This window comes from Hemitrygon akajei, unplaced genomic scaffold (assembly GCF_048418815.1).
Source record: "Hemitrygon akajei unplaced genomic scaffold, sHemAka1.3 Scf000139, whole genome shotgun sequence".
Classification (NCBI taxonomy): domain Eukaryota; kingdom Metazoa; phylum Chordata; class Chondrichthyes; order Myliobatiformes; family Dasyatidae; genus Hemitrygon; species Hemitrygon akajei.
Genome location: NW_027332025.1, coordinates 1,372,529 through 1,397,354, shown reverse-complemented (window position 1 = coordinate 1,397,354; position 24,826 = coordinate 1,372,529). Strand labels below are relative to the sequence as shown.

The 24,826-nt window shown below is 41.7% G+C and overlaps 1 protein-coding gene across 4 annotated transcripts in view; it reads left to right on the top strand.

Annotated features, from left to right (window-relative positions):
- The first annotated feature begins 1,785 nt into the window (after nucleotides 1-1,785).
- LOC140723833 (uncharacterized) overlaps nucleotides 1,786-24,826 on the top strand; it is a 115,531-nt gene continuing 92,490 nt past the window's right edge. The window contains exons 1-3 of one of the 4 annotated variants that reach the window (XR_012097979.1): nucleotides 1,795-1,959; nucleotides 3,772-3,918; nucleotides 18,168-18,372. The gene's annotated coding sequence lies outside the window, so the exon portion shown is untranslated. Of the gene's footprint in view, nucleotides 1,960-2,351; nucleotides 2,554-3,771; nucleotides 3,919-18,167; nucleotides 18,373-24,826 lie in introns of those variants that run through there. The other 3 variants (XM_073038392.1, XR_012097980.1, XM_073038393.1) reach the window with 3 other exon arrangements.

Here is a 24,826-nt window from a genome sequence, read left to right as displayed (position 1 = left end):
ATTGACACAAAATGCACATTTTAATATTTGTCATGACACAATGTATTTTATATATCGTTAATGACATAAAACATATTTACAGATTGTTACTGACAGAGAATCGTATAATTTGTGTTCCGTGTGTTATCTGAATGTACTTGCCTGTGATGCTGCCACAAGTCAGTGTTTCTCTGTACCTGTACCTTCCCGTACTTGTGCACTTGGCAATAAATTCAACAGGACCTGAGAAATCTCAGTGAGATTTGATTAGTGATGATCATCTTGGCAGCTCGGTAGGTCGAATGTATGAGACAGTACACTGTTAAATGCAAAACCCTGAACAGTGTTGATGATCAGAGGGATCTTAGACTCCAAGTTCATCGCTCCCTGAAAGAGACTGCACAGATTGATCGGGTGGTTAAGAAGGCAAATGGCATGGTTGTCTTTATTAGTTGAAGCATTGAGTTCAAAAGTCGGGAAGTTATGTTGCGGCTGTTACGAGCCTGCGGTCGTACTGTGACTGTTTCTTTAAGAGCGCCGGCGTGAGGAGGCGGGGCTATGACGTCAGTCACAGGCTGACAGCGCTGACTGTGGACTGAACCATAAGAGAGAGAGAAAGAGCGATCTGCAGACAGGCAGTCGGCCAATCTAAAGAGAGAGAGAGACTGGAAAAGCTGATCGCTTCAGTTAGTCACAGCTGAGGCTTGGAACTCTCCTATGCCCACAAGAGTGGGTTGATCATCGGTGCACGGAACCACAACGAATGTTTGTGGCTGTCACTTCGTATAAACCATAGGAGTGGATTTTGGAATATCTTGTGTTAACCCTTGCCTGGGTACGTTGTGTGGCAACCCCTGGAAGACGGTATTCCTGTGACAGGTCACTTTCGCTGATAACTCGTATGTGGACGGATTCAACGGATAAGAACTTCGTCGACGGTTATTTTGAAGTAACGGCCTTTTCTCTACGTTTCACCCTGGATTACAAATATCTCTTTCCCATCATTTATTCCGTGGATTACTGAACTTTCCTACTTTACCATCTCAAGACTCTGAGCTTTGTTCCCTCACGTTCGATAGTCTGGGAATTATATTTACACATATATACACTTAACACTGGTAACTTCCCTTTATTTCATTAAGTTACTACATCATAAGTAGAAACTAATAAAGAGAATGGCTTTAACATCAAAACCAGACTCCAGTGTGAACTCTATTGCTGCTGGTTCGTTTCTAAAACGTCACACTTCGTAACAACAATTTTATAAAACTAGTTAGACCACATCTGGAGTGTTTCATACTGTTCTGGTCGCCCCCATCCTCGGAAGGATATCAGGATATCGGAGAGGGCGCAGAAGAGGTTTACCAGGGCACTGCCTGGATTAGAGGGCATGAGCTATAACGAGAGGCTGGACAAACTTGTGTTGTTTTCTCCAGAGCGGCGCAGGCTGGGGTGAGACTGGATGGACGTTTGTAAGATAACGAGAGGAATAGATAGAGTGGACAGACGATATATTTTTCCTGGGGGTTGAAATGACTAATACATTTAAGGTGAGAGGAGATGTGAGCGGCAAGTTTATTTCTGTCCACAGAGTAGTGGGTAGCTGGTTCTCAGTCTGGGGGAGGGGGGGGGGTGGGGGAGAGAGAGAGAGAGAGAGAGAGAGAGAGAGAGGAGAGAGAGAGAGAGAGAGAGAGAGAGAGAGAGAGAGAGAGAGAGAGAGAGAGAGAGAGACCAAAGCCGTCACGTGATTCCTTTGCCCCTCCCATTTAACCGTAGATGGGCAGCATCTGTGCATCTGTTTCCGAGGCCCCGCCCTCCGGACACTGAAACGATCGCTTCGCGCATGCCCAGCTTCTCCGGGCGGACGGTGTTTTCTTCTCCGCTCATTGCTGAAGTGGGTCGTCTGTGTGATCGGGGAAGGCTTTTCGTCTCCACGGTCAGCATCCCTGTCTGCTGAGCGAAGATATCACTTTCCCATCGGTGAGTATTGAGACCGATCCCGAGCGGGGAGATCCAATGTTGGCCGTGAGCCCCGAACTGAGGGCCAGTTACTCATTTATTTTCCAGTTATCTGAGCTCGTCAGAAATGTGTCCCCTTCACACAATCTGCATTGAACGATCCAAACCAGGAGTACAGGGTGTCTATTTCCTCAGAATTGAAATGGAAGTCCCGCCAACAGGTCACGTGAGGCTGTGTATCGCAGATTCACCCCGCCCTCCGCTTTGTGACGCAAGATCACGTGGTGTGTTTTTGGCCACTTAGTCAGATTAACATTCCCAATTCGGCTCGCTTCCTGAGGCTCCTCGCATTTGTCCTGGAGCGTTATGGCTGTTGTGTCTTCTCCCGGACTGGGGTGGGTGAGAAAGGAGAACGTCCCAGGTTGTGGGGATCTTTGATTTCACTGACTGCTTTACCGAGGGACTGGGAAGTCTAGGGTGAGAATGGTTTCTGTGATGTGCTGATCTGTATCCAAAGGTCTCTGCCGTTCCTCACAGTCACGGGCGGAGCAGTTACCATGCAAAGCGTGAAGTGTCCGGATGGGAAACTTTCTATGGTGTGTTGATAAAAATTTGGTGAGGGTTAAAGTATATATGGCAAAGTTCTTGTTGTTTCTTCTAACTCTGTCATTTTCGAATCTTTTATACAGTAGTATGTATCATTAATTCAGTAGCTGTGGTGTGTTCTGACGTCTCCGGACCGGCTTTTCCATGTTTACAACAGTAGGACTAGACCCGTGAGTCTGGCGTTCAAACTGTGTTTGGAAATTCCCCCACCCCTCACTGTCACCAGTCTGTCATTCGCTGGAAATCAGGCAGAATCTCAAGTTGCTGGAGATCTGCACTAAAAACTAAATGTTTGAAGTCATTCTGACGAAACGTCATTAACCTGAATTGTAAAGTTTGTTCCCCTCCCCGCAGCTGTTCCTTACCTGCTGAGTGTTTCTGGTAATTCCACTTTCTTTTTATTACATTTAACCTGGAAATGGAAATGACTCGATCTGTGATAGTAGAACAGTAAAGAAAGCACAACTTTCCCCTGTCAATTATCCTGGTACCAGTTTGTCTGTTATTGCTGGAAATGTGTTCAGTGCAGTTGTTGCTAACGAGGTTCACATGAATAATCTCAGGAGTGATCGGCGTTATGTGTGAGGAGCATTTGATGGTTCTGGACCTGTGCTCAATGGAGTTCAGAGGGACGGTGGGGGTGGTGGGGGGATGTATGGTTAAGTAAACCTACCGAATGCTGAAAAGCCTGGATACAGTGGACATGGAGAGGATGTTTCCATTAGACAGAGAGTCTGTGATCTGACAGACTCTCACAGTCTCAGAATAAAGATGCTTCCCGTTAAAATTCAGTTGAGATTTTTTTTGCATTAGGTGTCCGAAGTGTGGAATTTGTTGCCACAGAGGTTGGTTGAGGCTGTGATTTGGGTATATTTATGACAGAGATTAATATATTCAAGATTGCTAAATAGCTTCAAGGTTACAGGAGGAAGGCAGGAATATGGTGTTGGAATAAAAACCAGCCATGTTTAAATGGTGGAGCAGATCAGATGGATCAAATCACCTAATTCTGTTCCTTATGTCTTACCATGACTGAATGATGGCTCCTTCTTATCCCATATTCTTTTGTGTCATGTGAGGGACAATAAAAGATTGTTCACTGAGATCATTATATCTGCCTTCAACGTTTAAATTTCAGTGAGTTTTGTTCTTAGTAACATTAAGCAGAAATGTTTGGTTCTGCTTTTTATTGTTAATGTGCTTCATTATCTTTCATGTTAACGTTAGACCTGCAGTGAGAGATTTATTGGAAGAAAAACCACAACTGAAGATGAGGGAACAACAACAAGTGAACCAGCCCGAGGACTGAGAGCATCAACTGGAGAGAACCCATCTGACTCGGAGATTCCAGTGATTCAGTCAAGAGAAAGTTTGGTGAGTCTCATTTACTCAAACACTGGTCCTTTAGACATTACATACCTGTACAAGGGAAGGTAGGAAACAGCTGGAGCGAGACTGAATGTGCCCTGAAGAACCAGTTATGCCTCTGTCAGACCCAGTTGCAATCACTCCAGATCTGGTAATGTGCTTCCAGCAGCCCAGCCCTTTAAAACCACTCCCATTTTGTGGAAGTCGAATCTGGAGAGAGTCTCTCATAGACTGTATAAGTACAAACTCTTTATTCCAAGTATCTGGGGCTTACTCAGTTAGTCGCTCAAACAGGAACAGTCAATGACTGTTCCTGCCCAATCCACTGACTAACAATTCCCCTTCACCACAGATATATCCATCCAGATACTCCCCACACAAGACATGCTGGAGCCAAAGTTATTTACTACATGACAGGCTGGAGCCCCTAAATACAAATTACAAAATAATTACACAATACACAATTTGTACACAAATATAAAATGGCTTACACACACAGAACAGACTGAAGCTGTCCTATCTCTGCACATGAACACACAAGGCGATGAGCGTCCTGAAACCCTAGCTAGCTACCTTCAAGAAGAAATATGGCTCAGCATGGCTTAGTACATCTACTGATCATCAGCAGTTTCTTTCAGAAAAACAGGCTGCTATTTTTTAACGAAGTGTTAAACCATACTTCATCATTCCCTGCTTTTTGATTGTTACATGAGCAACAAAACAGTAATTTTTTTACAGAGAAAGCAACCGAGTACAGTTTTGACTTCTCAGTGGGTAAAAATGGCATACAACAGTAACTATAACAATGATATGTACAACTATTAGGCCATAATGCAATATTATGCCTCACATATTACCAAACAGGCCTTCGAAGATCACCATTTTGACCCTTCAGTGAACCTGTGTAAATCCTGCCCTAATTTCTTGATGCTGTCAATCTCCTAGGCAATGTGCTTGGAGAGGAATGTAATGTTATTAGACTCATCAAGGATATAGGTGCAGCATTCTGTGTCAATAATAGCACAGGTTCCCCCTTCTTAGCTAGGATAAAATCTAAAGCCGTAAGATTCTATAGGACTGTTTGCCAGATTGCAATCATTTCAGTGGATATTTCTGTTACTTGGGCCTGTGTTTCTGTCAGGGCCCCTGCAGTATTGTGGCCAGCTCCTCAAGTGCTTGTAGCCAAATTGATTATCTCTCGTGAATTCCCGGCTACTCCATAGGAGAGAAAAACTATCATCAAAGATCGCTCAGTCTCAGTTATTCCTCTCCGCTGCTGGGCACCTGCAAGTATGGCCACGATGCATGTTTCTCAGTGTAGGAAGTTCCGTTTGGTGGGGGCCTGAGATACATCTGTCAAAACACTGTGTCTGTCAGGGCCCCTAGTTCTACCCGTTTGACATAAGTGTGACAGAGACAGAAAGATCGTAACTGGATGCTGGGGTGAGCCCTCTCAAAGACATAAACACAAACACTACTGTTACGCACTCGTAACGGTTTAAATGAACCATATATATTTACCACATATGTGTAAATATAACTCCCAAACCACTGAGCTCAGGGAATACCAAGCTCAAAGTCTTGAGATGGTGAAGTATGAAAGTTCAGTTCAGACATGGAATAAATGACGAGAGAGATATTTGTAATCCAAGGTGAATGTCGAGAGAAGGCAATTATGTTGAATTCCACAAATTCCACAGTGGTAAAACAGGATAACAGTCACCGTAGGTCTTATCTATCGTTCTAAATCCACATACGAATTATCTCCAAAAGTAGCTTATCACAGGAGTACTGTCTGCAGAAGGAACTACCACCCAAGCAAGGGTTAACACACAGGTAGATTCCGCAGGGTACTCCCAAACCAGACCGAACACACAAAGTATTACCGACAGTGATTTCCACAGAATATCCCTTCTCACAAGTGTTTACCACATAACACACCCGAATCCAGCTAATGGTTAACAAAAGTGGTAGTCACGGGATACTCCAACAAAATCCCCATATGGATTATACGAATTATCACCAACAGTGATTGTTCACACGGGTACCTCTTCAAGTGAATTACCACCCCCAGGCAAGGGTTAGCACAAGTGGTCCTCACAGGATACTCCCAAACCAACAGATCCACTCCAATGGATCAAACAAAGTGACAATCACACATTCAGTATACAATGGATCAATAATCAACCCACCTTGTGGGCACAGGAGAGTCCAAACAGTGACCTTTGGCCACTAGGTCCTTTGTTTCGAACTTTCCATCTTCTTTCTTTCTCTCCGGCTGACTGTGTGTCCTTGCTTAAATAAAACAAACTTTGAGCTATGTAAACACAAGCTGCGAGCAAGTGTAAACACACTGCATGGTCAAATAGTTCCAGCCCTCTCTCTCTCTCTTTGTAAGAATCAAACAGGAGCTGAGAAAGCTGGTGGCTGACATCACTCAGGCAATATCTGTTAAAATGACAGTCCACAGCAAGAAACCGAGAGGTTCATCACTCTCTACTATCAACCAATACAATTTCCTTTAGTCCGAGAGAGTCCTTCTACTCATTTCCTTCAGTAACACGTTTGTAGTCTGTTCGATATATCCACCGAGATTGCCCTTTCAGTTTCACAGCTGTCGGAGTGGTCAGTAACACTTGATATGGTCCTCTCCACCGAGGTCTGAGTTTCCCTCGATCGCAGTTCCTGATCAGGATAAATTCCCAGGTTCTATGGTGGGATAGTCACTCCTCTCTGCAGGGTAGTTCTCTTCCTTGTAAGCCTGTCATACCTGTGAATGTAACGCTTGGAAAATTTTGGTTAGTTGGCATATTTATTTCCCCATCTCTTCCAATATCTAATTTTGCTGGTAGGCTTTCTGGGAGCAATGGTGCACAAGGTCTTGGTCCCCAGGATATTCTCATGGGCCATCCATAAATGTTGTAAACTGGTGACAACCCCGCTTTCCCCTATGGGGTAACCCTTGTGGAATCGGGCTAACGGTAGGACCTTCAACCAAGTGAGTCCAGTCTCCGCTGTTAGTCTGGCCAGTTTACTCTTCAGAGTGCCATTGGCTCTTTCCACTCTGCCAGCGGCCCATGGGTGGTGTAGACAGTGGAATTGTTGCTGGATAGCTAGTTCATTACATACCCCTTCGTTTACTTTCACCATAAAGTGTGGGCTATTGTCAGAGCTCAGCATCTCTGGCAGGCCGTACCTGGGAATTATATCCCATAATAATACCTTCACAACAGTCATAGCAGTATTAATGGTAGTTGGAATAGCTTCAATCCATCTACTAAACACATCTATAATAACTAAGCAGTATCTATAGCAATGTACTCTAGGCAATTCAATAAAATCAACTTGTAGACACAGAAAAGGATCCACCTGTCAAGGGAGTTGTACCCGGTGTGCAGGGTACAGGTTACCAACCATTCCCTCCTTTCCCAGGTGTGTACAATTATGTATATAATCGGCCAATATTGGTAAAAACTGTGTAGGAACACAAACCTGTCCCACTGGGTGATCCAAAAACCTAGGTCGGGGTCTTTCTGGCACCCCCATCTGGGACCACAGTTTGTGCTCCTCCTCAGAGGCGTCCCCCTGAAAATTACGTACCTCCCACATGTCCAGCAAACCCTTTCTGCTTTAGTCATGGAGGGTTGCTTGACGGGAACCCGAGGAGGCTACAACTACTGAGGATTGTGCCGCACTTTTCACTGTCTGATCTGCTAGAGCATTGTGTTTAGTGACACAGTCGGACATGCGTGTGTGGGCTGTACATTTAATAACAGCCAGAACTCAAGGTAGCTGCAGAGCGGTGAGTAAGTTGTTTACAATGGTGGCATTGCTAATGGGGTGGCCAGAGGAAGTCAGGAATCCCCATGTTCCCAGAGAGCCCCGTAGTCATGTACAATTCCAAATGCATAACGGGAGTCTGTGTAAACGTTCCCACTTTAGTCTGTTGCTGGGATACAGGCACGAGTCAGAGCAAACAGCTCAGCCTTCTGGGCAGAGACAGCTGCTTCAAAAGAGGCCTGCTCAATTACTTCACTGTCCGTCACTATCGCATCGTTTCCCTGCTGGATCCACAAAGAGCTTCCATCCTCATAAAATTGCTTCGGGCTAGAGGGGGATATTGCAGAATGGATGGGAGAGTCTGTCCTTCCTTCACAGTGATCCGGACAGGGGGACAGTTGGTGCGACCGACTTCATGGCCTGAATTTGCTCAGAGATGGGGTACAGCGTCTTGGGATCGATCAATATTAAAAGTGTGTCTCACCAAATGTCCCGCCTTCACCTCAGACTCCTTCCATTATCGGAGTTGGACCGCAGCCAAGTCTTGCCAGTCTCCCTCGGTTCTGGAGGCTTGTTTCAGCAAGGTGTAGGCAATGAACTCTGGGCTCTTTGGCTTGAACCCAGGGCAAACACTAACAGTGGAATGGGGATCTCTCCAATCATCATGACTGGGAACTTCTGTCCCTCGAGGGGTGCATAATATTGACTTTCCTCAGCTGAGCACCCCGTAATGTCACAGCACAGAGTCACATGGGGGTCGACCACTGGCAGAAGGGGTTCAGACGCAGTGGAGTCCAGATTAAATGCCCACCACTGGGAGGTCAGAAATTGGGGAAGCTATCAGTTGTTCACCTGTCACAGGGTGACACCATTGCCTGTGCAGAGAATCTCGACTTCCAACAGACAGAGCAAGTCTCTCCCTGCTGGATTACAACCCCGACTGTTATGTGAATACGTACGTTCCGTGCCTTCAAACCCAGACAGAGTGAATGTTGCGTCTGATAACTGCAATCCCTTTTCCGATACTATTTCCCGATTGAGAGTGGTTGTAGTTGCCCCCATATCAATCATAAACGGAACTGGAATAGCAGCAACTGTCAATATTACATTGGGCTCTTCCTGAGGGCTGGTACTCATGGTAGGAAGCATCTTTGCTTGTCAATTTCTAAATGGGTTGTTGTCCCCACCTGTCCCTTGGTAGGTTGTTGTTCCCATTTCTGATCCGCAGATATAGCCCGCTCGCATCCTCCTTCCCACTGAACATATTCACCTTTAATATTCTTTTCATATCTTTTTATTATTATTATTCAAAAATAGCACAAGTGCATCGAAGTAACAACACTTACAATGCCTCATAAAAGAGGAAATTATCTTGAGGATTGAAAATTTTGTGAATTAAACTAAAAAGAAAAGTGAGGGGAAAAAAGAAGGAACCCATTGGAGGTACAACCCCAGAGCCAAGCGTCATACAAAAAGCTTCTAAAAATAAACATCAAACCACCAAAAAGAAAGAAAAGATATATCAAAAAAATTTACATTTAGATCGTGGAGGAAATCTATCAGTTAACTGAAATGATAATAATGAGCAGATGATCCCCATCTTTTCTCAAAATCAAATAAAGGTACAAAGGTTCGACTTCTAATTTTCTCCAAGACACAGCATCACCTGAGAGAGCCATTGTGACAAAGTAGGAGCTGATATATCCTTCCATTTCAACAAGATGGCCCTCCTAGCTATCAATGTAACAAACATGTTGGTCAGACACAGAAATACCATGGATATTTTGAGGAATTATTCCAAAAAGCATAGTTAATTTATTAGGTTGTAAATTGATTCTGAGTGCTTTAGAAATTGTCGAAAAGACTGACTTTCAAAACTGTTTTAATATAGACATGACCAGAACATATGTGTCAGTGTGGCTATCTCATTTTTACATCTATCACAATACTTGTCAACATTGGGAAATATTTTTGGAAGTCTCTCCTTCGTCAAATGGTAATAATGTACAATTTTAAATTGAATCAGTGAATGACTAGCACAGATCGAAGAAGAGTTAACCAGCTTCAGAATCCATGTCCAATCCTCCCATATAAAAGGGAAATTGAGTTCCTTCTCCCAATCCTGTTTAATCTTAAGTAAAGGACGCTTATCCCTTTGTAATAATAAATGATAAATTCTTCCAATAGAACCTTTCAACAAGGGGTTCATATTCATAATAGTATCTGACAAATCAGCCTCCAATATGTAAGGAAAATTACTTAAATATTTTTGTAAAAAATGTCTAACTTGAAGATTTTGTAAAAAATTTGAATATAAGAGAGAATACTTATCGACAAATTGTTCAAAAGACATCAATCTGCCTTCTTTAAATAAATCCAAAAAAGAATTAATACCTTTATTTTCCCAAAGTAAAAAAAAAATTGGAGCACTCCAAGAAGGTTTAAAAAGTAATTATGGTAAATTATACTACAAAGTTTAACTTTTTTATGATTAAAAAAAATTGCGGAACTGGTTCCAAATTTGTATAGAGTGCTTAACCACAGGATATAGGTTTAAATTAGCAACTTTAGCTAATTGTATAGGTAGAGTAACTCCTAATAACGAAGTTAAATAAAACTGTTTCACATCTCTCAGTTCCTGGTCTACCCAGATTGGCTGTTCATTCCTATCAACCCAATATAACCAGAAGGACATACCAGAAGTTAGCAGCCCAATAATACATTCATAGATTAGGCAAAGTGAGACCACCATCCTTTTTTAACTTTTGCAAATGACATTTACCAATTCTTGGTCTTTTATTATCCCAAATAAAAGATAGAATAATAGAATCAATCCGATCAAATAACTTCTTAGTAAACAAAAACAGGAATATTCTGAAATAAATATAAAAGTTTTGTTGGGCGGAAGCAGACACTTTGCTTGCTTCCTCTGGAATAATCCCAAAAATTGCTGTAAGTGGATTAGGTTGAACATCCACATCTATAACTTTAGATAATATTCCAAACACATCCCTCCAAAAATTGTTTAAACTTACACATGACCAAAACATATGAGTTAGAGTAGCCACTTCTGCATTACATCTGTCACAAATAGGGCTTATATTAGAAAAAATATGCATCAATTTATCTTTGGACATGTGGGCCCTGTGTACTATCTTAAACTGAATTTAGATATGGCATGTGCAGATAGGTGAATTATTGACTAAATAATAAATTTTACTCCACTGATTATCTGAAAGTGAATGTTGAAGTTGTACTTCCCAGGTGCGTTGAACCCTGTCATTAGGCGACATGCGAGCATTCATTAACTGTTTATAAAGGATTGCTATGAATTGTTTTTGAAAAGGTTTAAACTGAAAAATAGCATAAGCCAAATTTAAAGAGCAGGCTGAGGGGTAAATTGGTAAAAAATCACGTAAAAAATTCCCAACCTGTAAATATTTGAAAAATGTGTATTAGAGATATCATATTTGTCCATTAACTGTGAAAAAGACATTAAACACTCTTGTAAAAACAAATCTTAAAAAGTCCACTAAAGGAGGAAAATTGGCTTTATAAAGATCCTGATATTTTTCAGTAATTATAACACCTAAATATCTAAAAGAATCCATAACTTTAAAAGGAATATTATCATATATAGAGACAGATTCATTTAAAGGAAGTAATTCACTTTTACTAAAATTTATTTTATATCCTGAAAGGTCTCCAAATTTGTCAAATAATTTTAGCAAAGCAGGAATAGATTATTCAGGCTTGGATATACATATCAATAAATCATCAGTGTAAAGAGAGATCTTGTGCATGGCCTCATTCACAAAAATCCCATGAATATTTTCGGCTTCACAAAGAGCAATAGCAAGGGGCTCTAATCTTAAGTTACATAACAAAGGACTTAATGGGCAACCTTGGCTTGTCCCCCGTGATAGCTGAAAAAAGGAGACCTACAGTTATTAGTGACAACAGTAGCAATAGGAGCTTTATATATCATTTTAATCCAATTATTAAAATTAATACAAAAACAAAATTTTTCTAAAGTATTAAATAAATATTTCCATTCGATTCAATCAAATGCTTTTTCAGCATCCAAAGATATAAGGCATTGTGGAGTTTTAGAAGAAGGTGAATGTATAATGTTAAATAATCTCCGAACATTTGAGAAAGAAAAATGACCCTTTATAAAGCCTGTTTGATCTTTAAAAATGACTTTACCCAAAATACTCTCCAGTGGATTGGCCATCATCTTTAAGTGAATCTTAGCTTCAACATTCAATAATGAAATACGTCTGTATGAGGCAAAATCAAAAGGATCTTTATCCTTTTTGAGAATTAAAGAAATAGAAGCTTCATAAAAAGTAGAGGGTAAATCACTTTTCACAAAAGATTCTTTAAACATCTCCAACATATATGGAGAAAGCAATTTTCCAAATTTTTAATAAAATTCTACAGGATAACCGGCAAGTCCCGGGGCCTTACCAGTTTGCATTGAGAAAATAGCTTTATGAATTTTGGATTCAGTAATTTAGGCATCCAGAGTTTTTTGATCCTCAACAGAAATTTTAGGAAAAGCAATCGTTCGTAAAAAAAAAACATTCATTTCAGAAGAGTCCACTGGACATTGAGATTTATAAAGTTCAGTATAAAAGTCTTGAAAAATCTTATTAATTTCTTCATAATCCCGAGCCAGGGTACCATCTTTTCTACGAATTTTCAAAATTTGCCTCTTGGCTCCAGCTCATTTTAATTGAGATGCATGTAGTTTATTATTTTTATCTCCAAACATATAAAATTGGGTCTTTAACTTAAGTAGATAACCTTCAATTAAATGAGTTAATAATAGGTTATATTATGATTGAAGTTCCACCCTTTTTTTAAATGTCAATATTAGGGGAGGTCACATAGATATTATCTAAATCTTTAATTTGTTTTGAAATTTTATCTAATTTTGCTTTAGTCTGTTTTTTAAGTTTAGTTGAATAAGAAATAATCTGACCACATAAAAATGCTTTGAATGTATCCAATATAATTAATTTAGACATACCTCCTATATCATTAAAAAGTAAAAACTTCTTTTATCTGGCTTTTGATAAAACTGATAAAGTTAGAGCTTTGCAATAAAGTCTGAGACATGTGCCATGGTGGATGGCCAAAAATGTCATCGTCAAATTCAAAGGACAAACTCAAAGGCGCATGATCAGGTATAGCAATAGCGTCATATTCACAGTTTTTAACATTAGGCAAAAGACAGGGATCAACTATAATATAATCAATCCTTGAATATATTTTATAAACATGGATAAAAAAGAATATTCTCTGTTATCAGGGTGTAAATGCCTCCATAATTCGATCAACCCAAAATTGGTCAAAAAAGAGTTAATAACTGACGCAAAATGATTTGTAAGTCGTTGATTAGTTGAGCTCTTATCAATCATAGGATTTAAGCAACAGTTTAAAAACCCCACCCATTAACAACATATACTCATTTAAATCTGGCAGTAAAGCAAATATTTTTTTTTAAAAAGCAGGATCATCTAAATTAGGACCATACAAATTAACCAAAACAACCTTTCTATTACAAATCACTCCTTTAACAATTAAAAATCTACCATTAGAATCTGACTCAATATCCTCTTGAATAAATATATTAGATTTAATAAAGATAGACACACCCTTAGTTTTGCTCTGAGAAGTAGCATGGAGTTGTTTTCCATTCCACCAGTGAAAAAATCTATTCTGATCTCCTTACTTGATATGCGTCTCCTGAGCAAAAATTATATCAGGTTGGAATCGATTAATAATTTGAAGTCTTTTTTGTTTAATAGGATAATTCCAACCACGTATATTCCAAATTATTACATTAATCCATTTAACTGCCATACTATAATTTTATTCTAATTTACTTTATACATGCGCAGAACACATACCAATACGGGATTATCAAAGATGGCAGTGATGAAGAATAAAGCCATATAGAAAACACGCATGCTCTGGAACCACCCAATGGGAAAAAACTCCTAACTCTAAACCCACCCACCCTCCAAAAAGCCTGAAAAAACGGCAAGTGAACTAAGATAGATGGAAGACATGGGCCACTCTGTTGGTCTCGTCTCTGCCTCCCCCCAGCCAGTACATAAAATATATAAAATGACCTTGCAAGAAAGACAGTAAAGTCTCAACAAAGGAGAGTGTTTACATTCTATCATGTGTTAAACAGAAAAAGAACCATAATAATATAATCTCTTAGAGAGAAAAACCAGCCCCATCTTAAGTTTAGCTTTAAATCCATAAGAAAACTTTAAATTCAGTTATAGGGTGCTATAATAAAACAGATTTAAAAAAGTTAATTGTATACTTAACTGAACTAAATTGATAGAAATATTAATTAGTAAAATCATAGTAACTTAACCCTCCCAGATAAATATATAAAAAGAAACCCTGTTGGTAGAAAAAAAGACTACCAGTTAGTAATTTAAGAAACAACAACAAAAATCAAACCAAATATTAGATAAAATGAACAAATCCTTTTATCCTCTTTTCTCAGTCAAATATGTAATTAACCATTTAAACAGTCAAACTTGATCAACAAACCAGTTGCAAATCTGACTTTTTAAAGCATAATTTAGCAAGCAAACCACATATGGACAATATGCAAAAGCTGTGGTGAGAAAATCCTTCATTACCCATTATAGGGCTGCTACATAGGTTGTGTGAGAGTGCAGATGAACTCCATCAAACCCAGAGGAGATCAAAGTACTTATCAACAGTGATTTGCTAGCTGTGAAAACGATTACCTCTCTGTATAAAATTCACTGTGCACATGTCACTGAGTTAAAAAAAGTGCACAGTACATGATTTATGTGCACACTGGTCATTACAAATTAGAGGGGACATTGGTGGGAATGTGGTGAGACCTCCAGCGTCCCTGATGTCCTCACCTACAAGATGTGCACCCTGCACGTTAAGGAGTTGGAACCTGAAATGGATGAATTCCAGATCATCCGGGAGTTGGAGGGGGTGATAGATATGACATGAAGAGAGGTGAGTTGCACACAAGGTGCCGGACACAGGAAACTGGGAGAGAGTCAGGAAGGGGAATGAGGTTAAATAGCCATTGCAGAGTACTCTAGTGCCCATCAAACACAACAAAAGGTAGACCACTTTAGAAACTGGTGGTGAAGGGGATTACCTGACAGAGAAAAGTCAAAGGGGTGATAGGTGATTCATTAGTTAGGGGAACAGAACAAGAGGGAACTGATATCCAAGTGGTAAGGCATGCTAGTGCTAGTGTGGGTGAAGCGGGTGATGTGGTTAAAATAAGCTGTAAGGGGAATGGGAGCCAGAATGACCAAACAGATAATGGAGAGGGTGAATTGAATTGAATTGACTTTATTAGATACATACTTCATAAACATGAGGAGTAGAAATCTTTATGTTATGTCTCCATCTAAATGTGCAATGTGTAATTTATGGTAATTTATAATAGATAGTTTGTACATAGGACAGTCAATATAACATCGAAATGCAATTGTATCAGCATGAATTAATCAGTCTGATGGCCTGATGGAAGATGATGTCCCGGAGCCTGTTGGTCCTTTTGCTGTGGTACCGTTTCCTGGATGGTGACAGCAGGAACAGTTTGTGGTTGTGGTGAATTTGGTCCCTGATATCCTTTGGGCCCTTTTTATACACCTGTCTGTGTAAATGTACTGAATAGTGGAAAGTTCACCACTACGGATGTGCTGGGCTGTCCGCAACATTCTCTGCAGTTTCCTGCAATTAAGGGAAGTACAGTTCCCATACCAGGCAGTGATGCAGCCTGTCAGCATGCTCTCAATTGTGTCCCTGTAGAAAGTCCTCAGGATTTTGGTCCCCATCCCCAACTTTTTCAACTATCTGAGGTGAAGGAGGTACTGCTGTGCTCTTTTCACAACACAGCCGTATGTACAGACAATGTAAGGTGCTTGGTGATGTTTATGCCGAGGAACTTAAAGCTGTTCACCTTCTCAACCCCAGATCCATTGATGTCAATAGGGGTTATCCTGTCTCCATTCCTCCTGTCGTCCACAATCAGCTCCTTTGTTTTTGTGACAATGATGGAGGGTTTGTTTCCTTGACACCAGTCAGGTGTTCAGATCATAGATTCAGCAGTTAGATGGTTGAGCCTGGTGCGATGAATGTGCTGAGCTGTATATATCACAATGCAAGAAGCATCGTAGGAAAGCCAGATGAGCTCAGGACAAGGAATTATGATATTTTAGGCAATATTGGGACTTGGTTGCAGCCAGAAGTGTGAGGGATTTAGAGGAACAAATTTGTAGAGAGATTGCAGACCATGCCAATAAAAAAAAAAGGTTGATTCAGTAAGTGATTTTAACTTTCCATATATTGACTGGGACTCCTACACTGTAAAAAGACTAGATGGGGTAGAGTTTGTCAAATGTGCCCTTAATCAATACGTAGAATTCCTGATGTAGAAGTGTGCAATAAGCTGTTAGGAAATGATCAGGGCTGGTGACAGAAATTAGTGATCATAATGCCATGAGATTCAAAGTAAATATGGAAAAAGTGAGGTCTGGACCACGGGTTGAGATTCTAAATTGGAGAAAGGTCAATTTTGAAGGTATCAGAAAGGATCTGACAAGTGTGGTTTGGGACAGGTTGATTCCTGGCAAAGGAGTACCTGTAAGTGGGAGGCCTTCAGATGTGAATTTTTGAGGATGCGGAGTTTGTATGTGCCTGCCAAAATGAAAGTTGAAAGGTAACTGGTCCAGGGAACCTTGCTTTTGAAGAGAAATTGAAGCCTCGTATATTTTGTTCCTCTAAATGCCTCAGACTGTTGGGGTGCTACTGAGACCCATTAATGACTACAAGTCATGATTCCACGCACTTAGCTCATCTGAATTTTTTTGTTGTCTTCTTTTGGTTTCTCAAAGCTTCCGAATAGTTTTTGTTCTTTTGTTTGCCCTCTCTTTGACATTTACGTTGGCGTTGGCTTCTCATTTTAGCCACAGTTGTGTCCTCCTGTCTTACTAATGCTTCCACTTCTGTGGAATCACTCAGGTCCCGAATTGCTCCAGAAACTCCAGCCACTGCTGCTCAATTGTCACTCCTACCCTTTCCCTTCCAAACAAGTTTGGCCAGCTTCTCTGCCGTAGAAACACGGAGAAGTTCAGTAAAGAAACAGGCTATTTGTCCCATCTAGTCAATGCCAAAAAAGCATTTAAACTTGCAGTGCGATCTGGACCAACTGGCAAAATGGTTTGAGAAATGGAAAAAGGAATTTAATGCAGACAAGTGTGAGTTGTTGCAATTTGGTCTGACCTGCCAAGGGAGGTCTTTCACAGTGACTGGTCGGGCACGGAGGAGTGTTGTAGAAGAAAGGGACCTCTTGTAGAAGAAAGTCCTTAATTCACTGAAAGTGGTATCACAGTTAGATAGAGATGGAAGGGAAGATTTTAGCCCAATGGCCTTCATGAACAAAAATACTGACAACAATAGATGGATGTTATGTTGACTTGTAGAAGACATTGGTGAGGCCTAATTTGGAGTACTGAGTGCAGTTTTGGTCACCAGCCTACAGGAAAGATGTAAAGACTTTGAAAGAGTTCAGAGAAAATTCACAAGGATGGTGCCAGGTCTGGAGTACTTGGGTTATAAGGAAAGATTGAACAGGTCAGGACTTTATTCCTTGGAGTGTAGGAGATTGAGGGGAGATTTGATTGATGGGGTGGGAGTACAACCAGAGGCCATGGGTTAAGGGTGAAAGGTGAAATGTTAAGGGGAACATGAAGGGAAACTTCTTCACACAGACAGTCATCCGGGTGTGGAATGTGCAGCCAGCACAAGTGGTGCATGCGAGCTCAATTTCAACATTTAAGAGGTTCATGTAGGTACCTGGATAGTAGGGGTGTGGAAGTGGGCTGTTTAAATAGTTCACCACAGACTAGATGGCCCAAAGGGCCTGTTTCTGTGTTGTAATTTTCTACAAGAATGTAAAATATTACAAAAATTAACTCTGTCTTTTTAACAGCTGTGCGGACCAACCATTCACCTCAACAGGAATTTTTTATATGGTGTTAAAACTGTGGCACTTTAAGTTAATAATACATAAAAGAAAATCCCAGATGCACATCAAGAAAGACTAATTGCGTGAGACTGTTTTGGTTACTGTGGGGCCAGGCACCCATGCAGCTCAGCAGGAACAGGGAATAATACCAATGGAGAGAGTCCAACTCCGCCAAGGTACAAATTGGAGATGACAGAAATGCCCCATTCTTATAGAAACAGGAAGAGCATCAGGGAATTGATGGTCATTCCAGATACCAGCACTCTGCCCAGTCAGGAGATGATTTCTCTGTCCAACTTGGGTAGAACCTCACTGTAACAGTGTGATACCAGATCAAACCTTGGTAACTCAAGTAATCTCATCTGAAATGTTGTCCTACACCCATTGATGGATTTTGTAAATCTTTTTACAGGTTAAAAACAAGAAGGAATTTGTCTCCAGGAAGTTCAAACACGGCACACCAGTTTTGTTGTCTCTGTCCAGATATTTAAGAAGTGGAGCATGGGATTCAATCGGCCATCCTTCCTGCTCAAACTGTGGGGAGGGATTCACTCGGTCATTTGACCAACTGGCAACCCATCATTTTACACAGGAGAAAGGTTGTTCACATGCTCAAACAGTGGGAATGGATTCATTCGGTTATCACAATTGAAGGTACATCAGCAAGTTCACACTGGGCAAGGCCATTCACCTGTTCTGTATGTGAGAAAGGATTCAGTCAGTCTTCCCACCTGCGGACACACCAGTCAGTTCACTCTGGGCAAAGGCTGGTGATCTGCTGAATATCCTGGAAAGGATTCACTCAGTCATCTGACCTAATGGCACACCAGCGTGTTCACACTGGGGAGAGGCTGTTCACCTGCTCAGAATGGGGGAAAGGATTCACTGACTCTTCCACCTTACAGAGTCATCAGCGAGTTCACACTGGGGAGAGGCCGTTCACCTGCTCAGTCTGTGGGAAGGGATTCACTCAGTCATCCCACCTACACAGTCACCAGCGAGTTCACACTGGGGAGAAGCCATTCACCTGCTCAGTCTGTGGGAAGGGATTCACTCAGTCATCCACCCTACAGAGTCATCAGCGAGTTCACACGGGAGAGAGACCATTCACCTGCTCAGAGTGTGGGAAGGGATTCACTCGGTCATCCCAACTACTGGCACACCAGCATATTCACACTGGGGAGTGGCCTTTCCCGTGCTCAGAATGTGGGAAAGGATTCACTAAGTCATCCACCTTACTGGTACATCAGCGAGTTCACACTGGGGAGAAGCCATTCAGCTGCTCAGTCTGTGGGAAGAGATTCATTCAGTCATCCTACCTGCAGAGTCATCAGCGAGTTCACACTGGGGAGAAGCCGTTCAGCTGCTCAGTCTGTGGGAAGAGATTCACTCAGTCATCCCACCTACAGAGTCATCAGCGAGTTCACACCGGGGAGAGGCCGTACACCTGCTCAGAATGTGGTAAGAGATTCACTCAATCTTCCATCCTACAGAGTCATCAGCGAGTTCACACTGGGGAGAGGCCGTTCACTTGCTCAGAATGTGGGAAGAGATTCAGTGATTCATCCAGCCTACAGAAGCATCAGCGAGTTCACACTGGGGAGAAGCCGTTCACCTGCTCAGAATGTGGGAAGCGATTCAGTGATTCATCCAGCCTACAGAAGCATCAGCGAGTTCACACTGGGGAGAAGCCGTTCACCTGCTCAGAATGTGGGAAGAGATTCACTCAGTTATCCCAACTACAGAGACATCATCGAGTTCACACTGGGGAGAAGCCGTTCACCTGCTCAGTCTGTGGGAAGAGATTCACTGATCCATCCACCCTACTGAGTCATCAGCGAGTTCACACTGGAGAGAGGCCATTCACCTGCTCAGAGTGTGGGAAGGGATTCACTCGGTCATCCCAACTACTGGCACACCAGCAAGTTCACACTGGGGAGTGGCCTTTCACCTGCTCAGAATGTGGGAAACTATTCACTAAGTCATCCACCTTACTGGTACATCAGCGAGTTCACACTGGGGAGAAGCTGTTCATCTGCTCAGTCTGTGGGAAGGGATTCACTGACTCTTCCACCCTACAGAGACATCAGCGAGTTCACACTGGGGAGAAGCCTTTCACCTGCTCAGAATGTGGGAAGAGATTCACTCAGTCATCCCACCTACTGGCACACCAGTCAGTTCACACTGGGGAGAAGCCGTTCACCTGCTCAGAATGTGGGAAGAGATTCGCTCACTCATCCAACCTACATAGTCATCAGCGAGTTCACACTGGAGAGAAGCCGTTCACCTGCTCAGAATGTGGGAAGAGATTCACACACTCTTCCACCCTTCAGAGACATCAGCGAGTTCACACTGGGGAGAAGCCATTCACCTGCTCAGAATGTGGGAAGGGATTCACTCAGTCATCCCACCTACTGGCACACCAGTCAGTTCACACTGGGGAGAGGCTGTTCACCTGCTCAGACTGTGGGAAGGGATTCACTCAGTCATCCAACCTACAGAGACATCAGCAAGTTCACACTCGGGAGAAGCCGTTCACCTGCTCAATCTGTGGGAAAGGATTCACTCAGTCATCCCAACTACTGGAACACAAGTCAGTTCATAGTGGGGAGTGGCCATTGTTATGAATCCCTTGGTTTCCTTTGATATGGACTGTCATTTTAAGAGAGATTAAGAAGGTGAATCAGTCTGACTTGCAGCTTGTTTAGTTTTAATTGAGGAAACAGACACTCAGAGTCAGACGGAGATGGATGAAAAATGGAAGGATTGAAATCAGGGAAGTAGTGGCCAAAGGTCACTGTTTAGAACTTTCCTATGCCCGCAAGGGTGGGTTAATTATCCACTATCCATTATCCATACATCGAATGTGTGGTTGTCACCTCATTTAACCCATAGGAGTGGATCTGATTTGGGATATCCTGTGGAGTCCACTTATGTGTTAACCCTTCCCTGGGTGTGATGTGGTCATTCATTTGAAGATGATAGCCCTCATGACAAGTCACTTTCGGTGATAATTCGTATGTAGATTTGTAAAGATGACGGATCTGTTCTCTCATTTTAACACTGTGGAACCTGTATAACAGACAGATGGACAGACATACTTTATTGATCCTGAGGGAAATTGAGTTTTGTTACAGCCACACCAACCAAGAATAGTGTAGAAATATAGCAATATCAAACCATCAATAATTAAATAATAATAAGTTAATCTTTGCAAGTGGAAATAAGTCCAGGACCAGCTTATTGGCTCAGGGTGTCTGACACTCAGAGGGAAGATTTGAAAAGTTTGATGGCCACAGGCAGGAATGACTTCCTGTGACGCTCAGTGTTAGATCTCGGTGGAATGAGTCTCTGGCTGAATGTACTCTTGTGCCTAACTAGTACATTATGGAGCAGATGGGAGCCATTGTCCAAGATGGCATGCAACTTGGACAGCATTCTCTTTTACGACACCACCATCAGAGAGTCCAGTTCCACCACCACAACATCACTGGCCTTACGAATGAGTTTGTTGATTCTGTTGGTGTCTGCTACCCTCAACCTTCTTCCCCAGCACACAACAGCAAACATGATAGCACTGGTCACCACAGCCTCATAGAACATCCTCACCATCGTCTGGCAGATGTCAAAGGACCTCAGTCTCCTCAGGAAATAGAGACGGCTCTAACCCTTCTTGTAAACAGCCTGAGCGTTCTTTGAGCAGTCCAGTTTATTGTCAATTCGTCTCCCCAGGTATTTGTAATCTTCCACCATGTCCACAGTGACCCCTTGGATAGAAACAGGGGTCACTGGTGCCTTAGCCCTCCTCAGGTCCACCACCAGCTCCTTAGTATTTTTCACATTAAGCTGCAGATGATTCTCCTCGTACCATGTGACAAAGATTTCCACCATAGCTCTGCACTCAGCCTCATCTCCCTTGCTGTTCGACATAACTGCCTTCTCTCGACATTTACCCTGAATTACAAATATCTCTCTCATCACCTATTTTGTGGATGAATTGAACTTTCATACTTTACCATCTGAAGACTCCAAGCCTTGTTTCCCCCGAGCTCAATAGTTTGGGAGTTATATTTATACACATATATACACATAACACTGTTAATTGTTGTTTAACTTGCTTAAGTTACTATATTATAAGTGGATACTAATAAGCATTGTGGTTTTCACGTCAAAATCAGACTCCAGTAGTAGTCTGTTGCTGCTGGTTCGTTTCTGAAGCGTTACGGTTCGTAACAAAATGGGGCCTGCATCTGGGACATGATCAAATTTGAGGATTGATAAATTATCGATTTCATTGGGGAAATCTCTTTTGATTTATTTCTGTGTGGAAAATTTGCAGCAATGGATGTTGATCGATGTCAGGAAGCGCCAACCTCTGAGGTATTAGAGGACACCATAAGGATTGAGTTGTTGAGTCTTGCTAGAAGGTTAAAACTTGCTAAGGTGAAATTGACAATGAGGAGGGCACAGATGCAGAGGATAATAGCTGAACATTATGTTTCTGAGAGTGTGTTTAAAGTGGAGGAGTTGGAGGTGTTTCCTGAAAGTAAACCTAGTGAGCTTGAGCTCCAGTACAAGTGAGAAAAATTAAAGATGGAGGCTGCGGAAAGGCAGAGGCAGATTGAGGCTGGAGAGGCAGAAAAACAGACAGAAAATTGTCTCATAAAGTATAACAAAGGGGAAGGCTCAGCAAGCCTATTCTGCTTTGACAGTTGATGAAGCAGCTGATTATTTATACTGCACCAATCATCGCCACTGGGCTATAAACGTGCAGGAGCAGTGTGTGGTTCAGTGCTTTGCTCAAAGACACTCACACTGCCTTGGCTGAGGCTCGAAATCATGACCTTCAGATCGCTAGTTCAACACCTTAACCACATGGCCATGCACCACACATTATGACCTAGTGAAACAGGCTGTGCTCAAAGCTTATGAGTTGGTCCCAGAAGCATACAGGCAAAAGTTTAGAAATTTGAAGAAATCTGTGAACCAGACTTATATGGAATTTGCTTATGAGAAATTTGTGTGTATTTCCTGCTGGTGCACATATAAAAATGTAAATGATGATTTTAACAGCTTGAAAGAGTTGGTTTTAATTGAAGAATTCAAAAAGTGTGTGCCTGATGACATAAAGACGTAATTAGATGGAAATGAATCTGCCACTATGCAGGTGTCTGCTAGATTAGCAGATCAGTTTGCTTTAACTCATAAGGTTATGTTTACCCTGAATAAGAGTTTCGAAAAGAGTAGCAGGGATAACCAGGGTAAACCAGAAATTAATGCTGGGATTTGTCACACTTGTCAAGTTGTGGCTAAACCTAATCAGGTCATCCCAGTGGCCCCACTCCAGCCTATACCTGCATTCGGTGAACCGTTTTCCAAAGTTATAGTGCTTTGTGTTGGCCCATTGCCAAAGACTAAAGCTGGCCATCAGTATCTGCTAACTATTATGTGTACTGCATTCAGATTCCCAGAGGCAATGCCTCTCAGAAATATTAAAGCTAAAAATGTGTCGAAGGCTCTTAACGAGTTTTTTTTTTACTTTATTCGATTTGCCTCAAGAAATCCAGTCTGATCAAGGAAGTAATTTTACATCTGGGTTATTCCAGCAGGTAGTTTATGAACTGGGTGCAAAACAAATTACATCATCTACATACCATCCGGAATCACAAGGGGCTTTAGAAACATTTCACTCTACCCCCAAAACAATGATCAAGACATACTGTGTTGAAAATGGAAACGACTAGGATGAAGGAATACATTTGCTTTTGTTCGCAGTAAGAGAGTCGGTTCAGGAATCATTGGGCTTTGTATTTGAACTCGTATTTGGTCGCAGAGTGAGGTGACCCTTGACCTTGTAAAAGGAGCGGTGGATTGCTGGGGATGTACATGTTAACTTGTTAGACCATGTTTTAAAGTACAAAAATAAACGACACCAATTCTGTAGTCTAGTGAAACAAAACTTAAAGATTTCTCAAAACAAAATGAAGTGTTGGTTTGATAAGCAGGGTTGCGAAAGAAAATACCGGGTGGGGGATAAGGTGCTTGCCTTATGTTGACGAATCCACTTCAGGTGAAATTCAATAGACCGTATGAAATAGTCTCTCAATTTAATGATGTGAATTATGTTATTACAACACACGACCGACGTAAACTAACACAGCTGGTACACATAAATATGATAAAGCCTTATTTTGACAATCAGGCACCATCTGTGAGTGTTGTTGTCAAAATATATGAATCTGGCAACCCTGAGAATGAAACAATTGACTCGTCTGAGACTTTTCACAAGCCAAACATGGTCCCAGTTAGACTAATGAACTCCGATGTTCCAGAAAACATTGATAACAAGTTGTCTCATCTGCAGCCAAAGCAACAACAACAGCTGAAGGAATTAATTCTGAAGTTTAAAGATTTATTTCCCGATGTTCCCAGGCTAATCACGGTCTCAGTACATGATGCAGATATTGGTCAAGCCAAACCGATTAAGCAACACCCATATCGCATGAATGTAGAAAATGTAAATTGGCTGAGCAATTGTTGTAAGTGTGGAAACAGATTCAGTAGGTCTCAGAGGCACTGATTATGGGAAGGTAAATGCAGTAACAAAAACAGATGCCTATCCTATCCCTAGGGCGGATGATTGCATCGATAAGGTTGGAATAGCTAATTTCTTACAAAGATTGATCTGTTGACAGGGTATTGGTGTGTTCCATTGACGGACAGAGGTAGAGAAAGTTCTGCATTTGTGACACCATCTGGGTTGTATGAATACAATGTTTTGCCTTTTGGAAAGAAAAATGCTCCAGGAACATTCCAGATAATGATTGATTTTGAAATTCGAGGGTTAGAACACACAGATGCCTATATTGATGACTTAGTCACAGTCAGTGACCCTTGGGAAGAGCATATCTCTGCAGTAGAAAAGCTGTTTGACAGGCTTTCCCAGGCCAGCCTTACAGTTAACTTGGCTAAGAGTGAATATGGCCATGCCTCTGTGACCTGTCTTGGCTATGTTGTAGGTCAAGGCAAGTTGGCTCCTGTTCAGGCAAAAGTCCAGGCAATTTCTCAAGT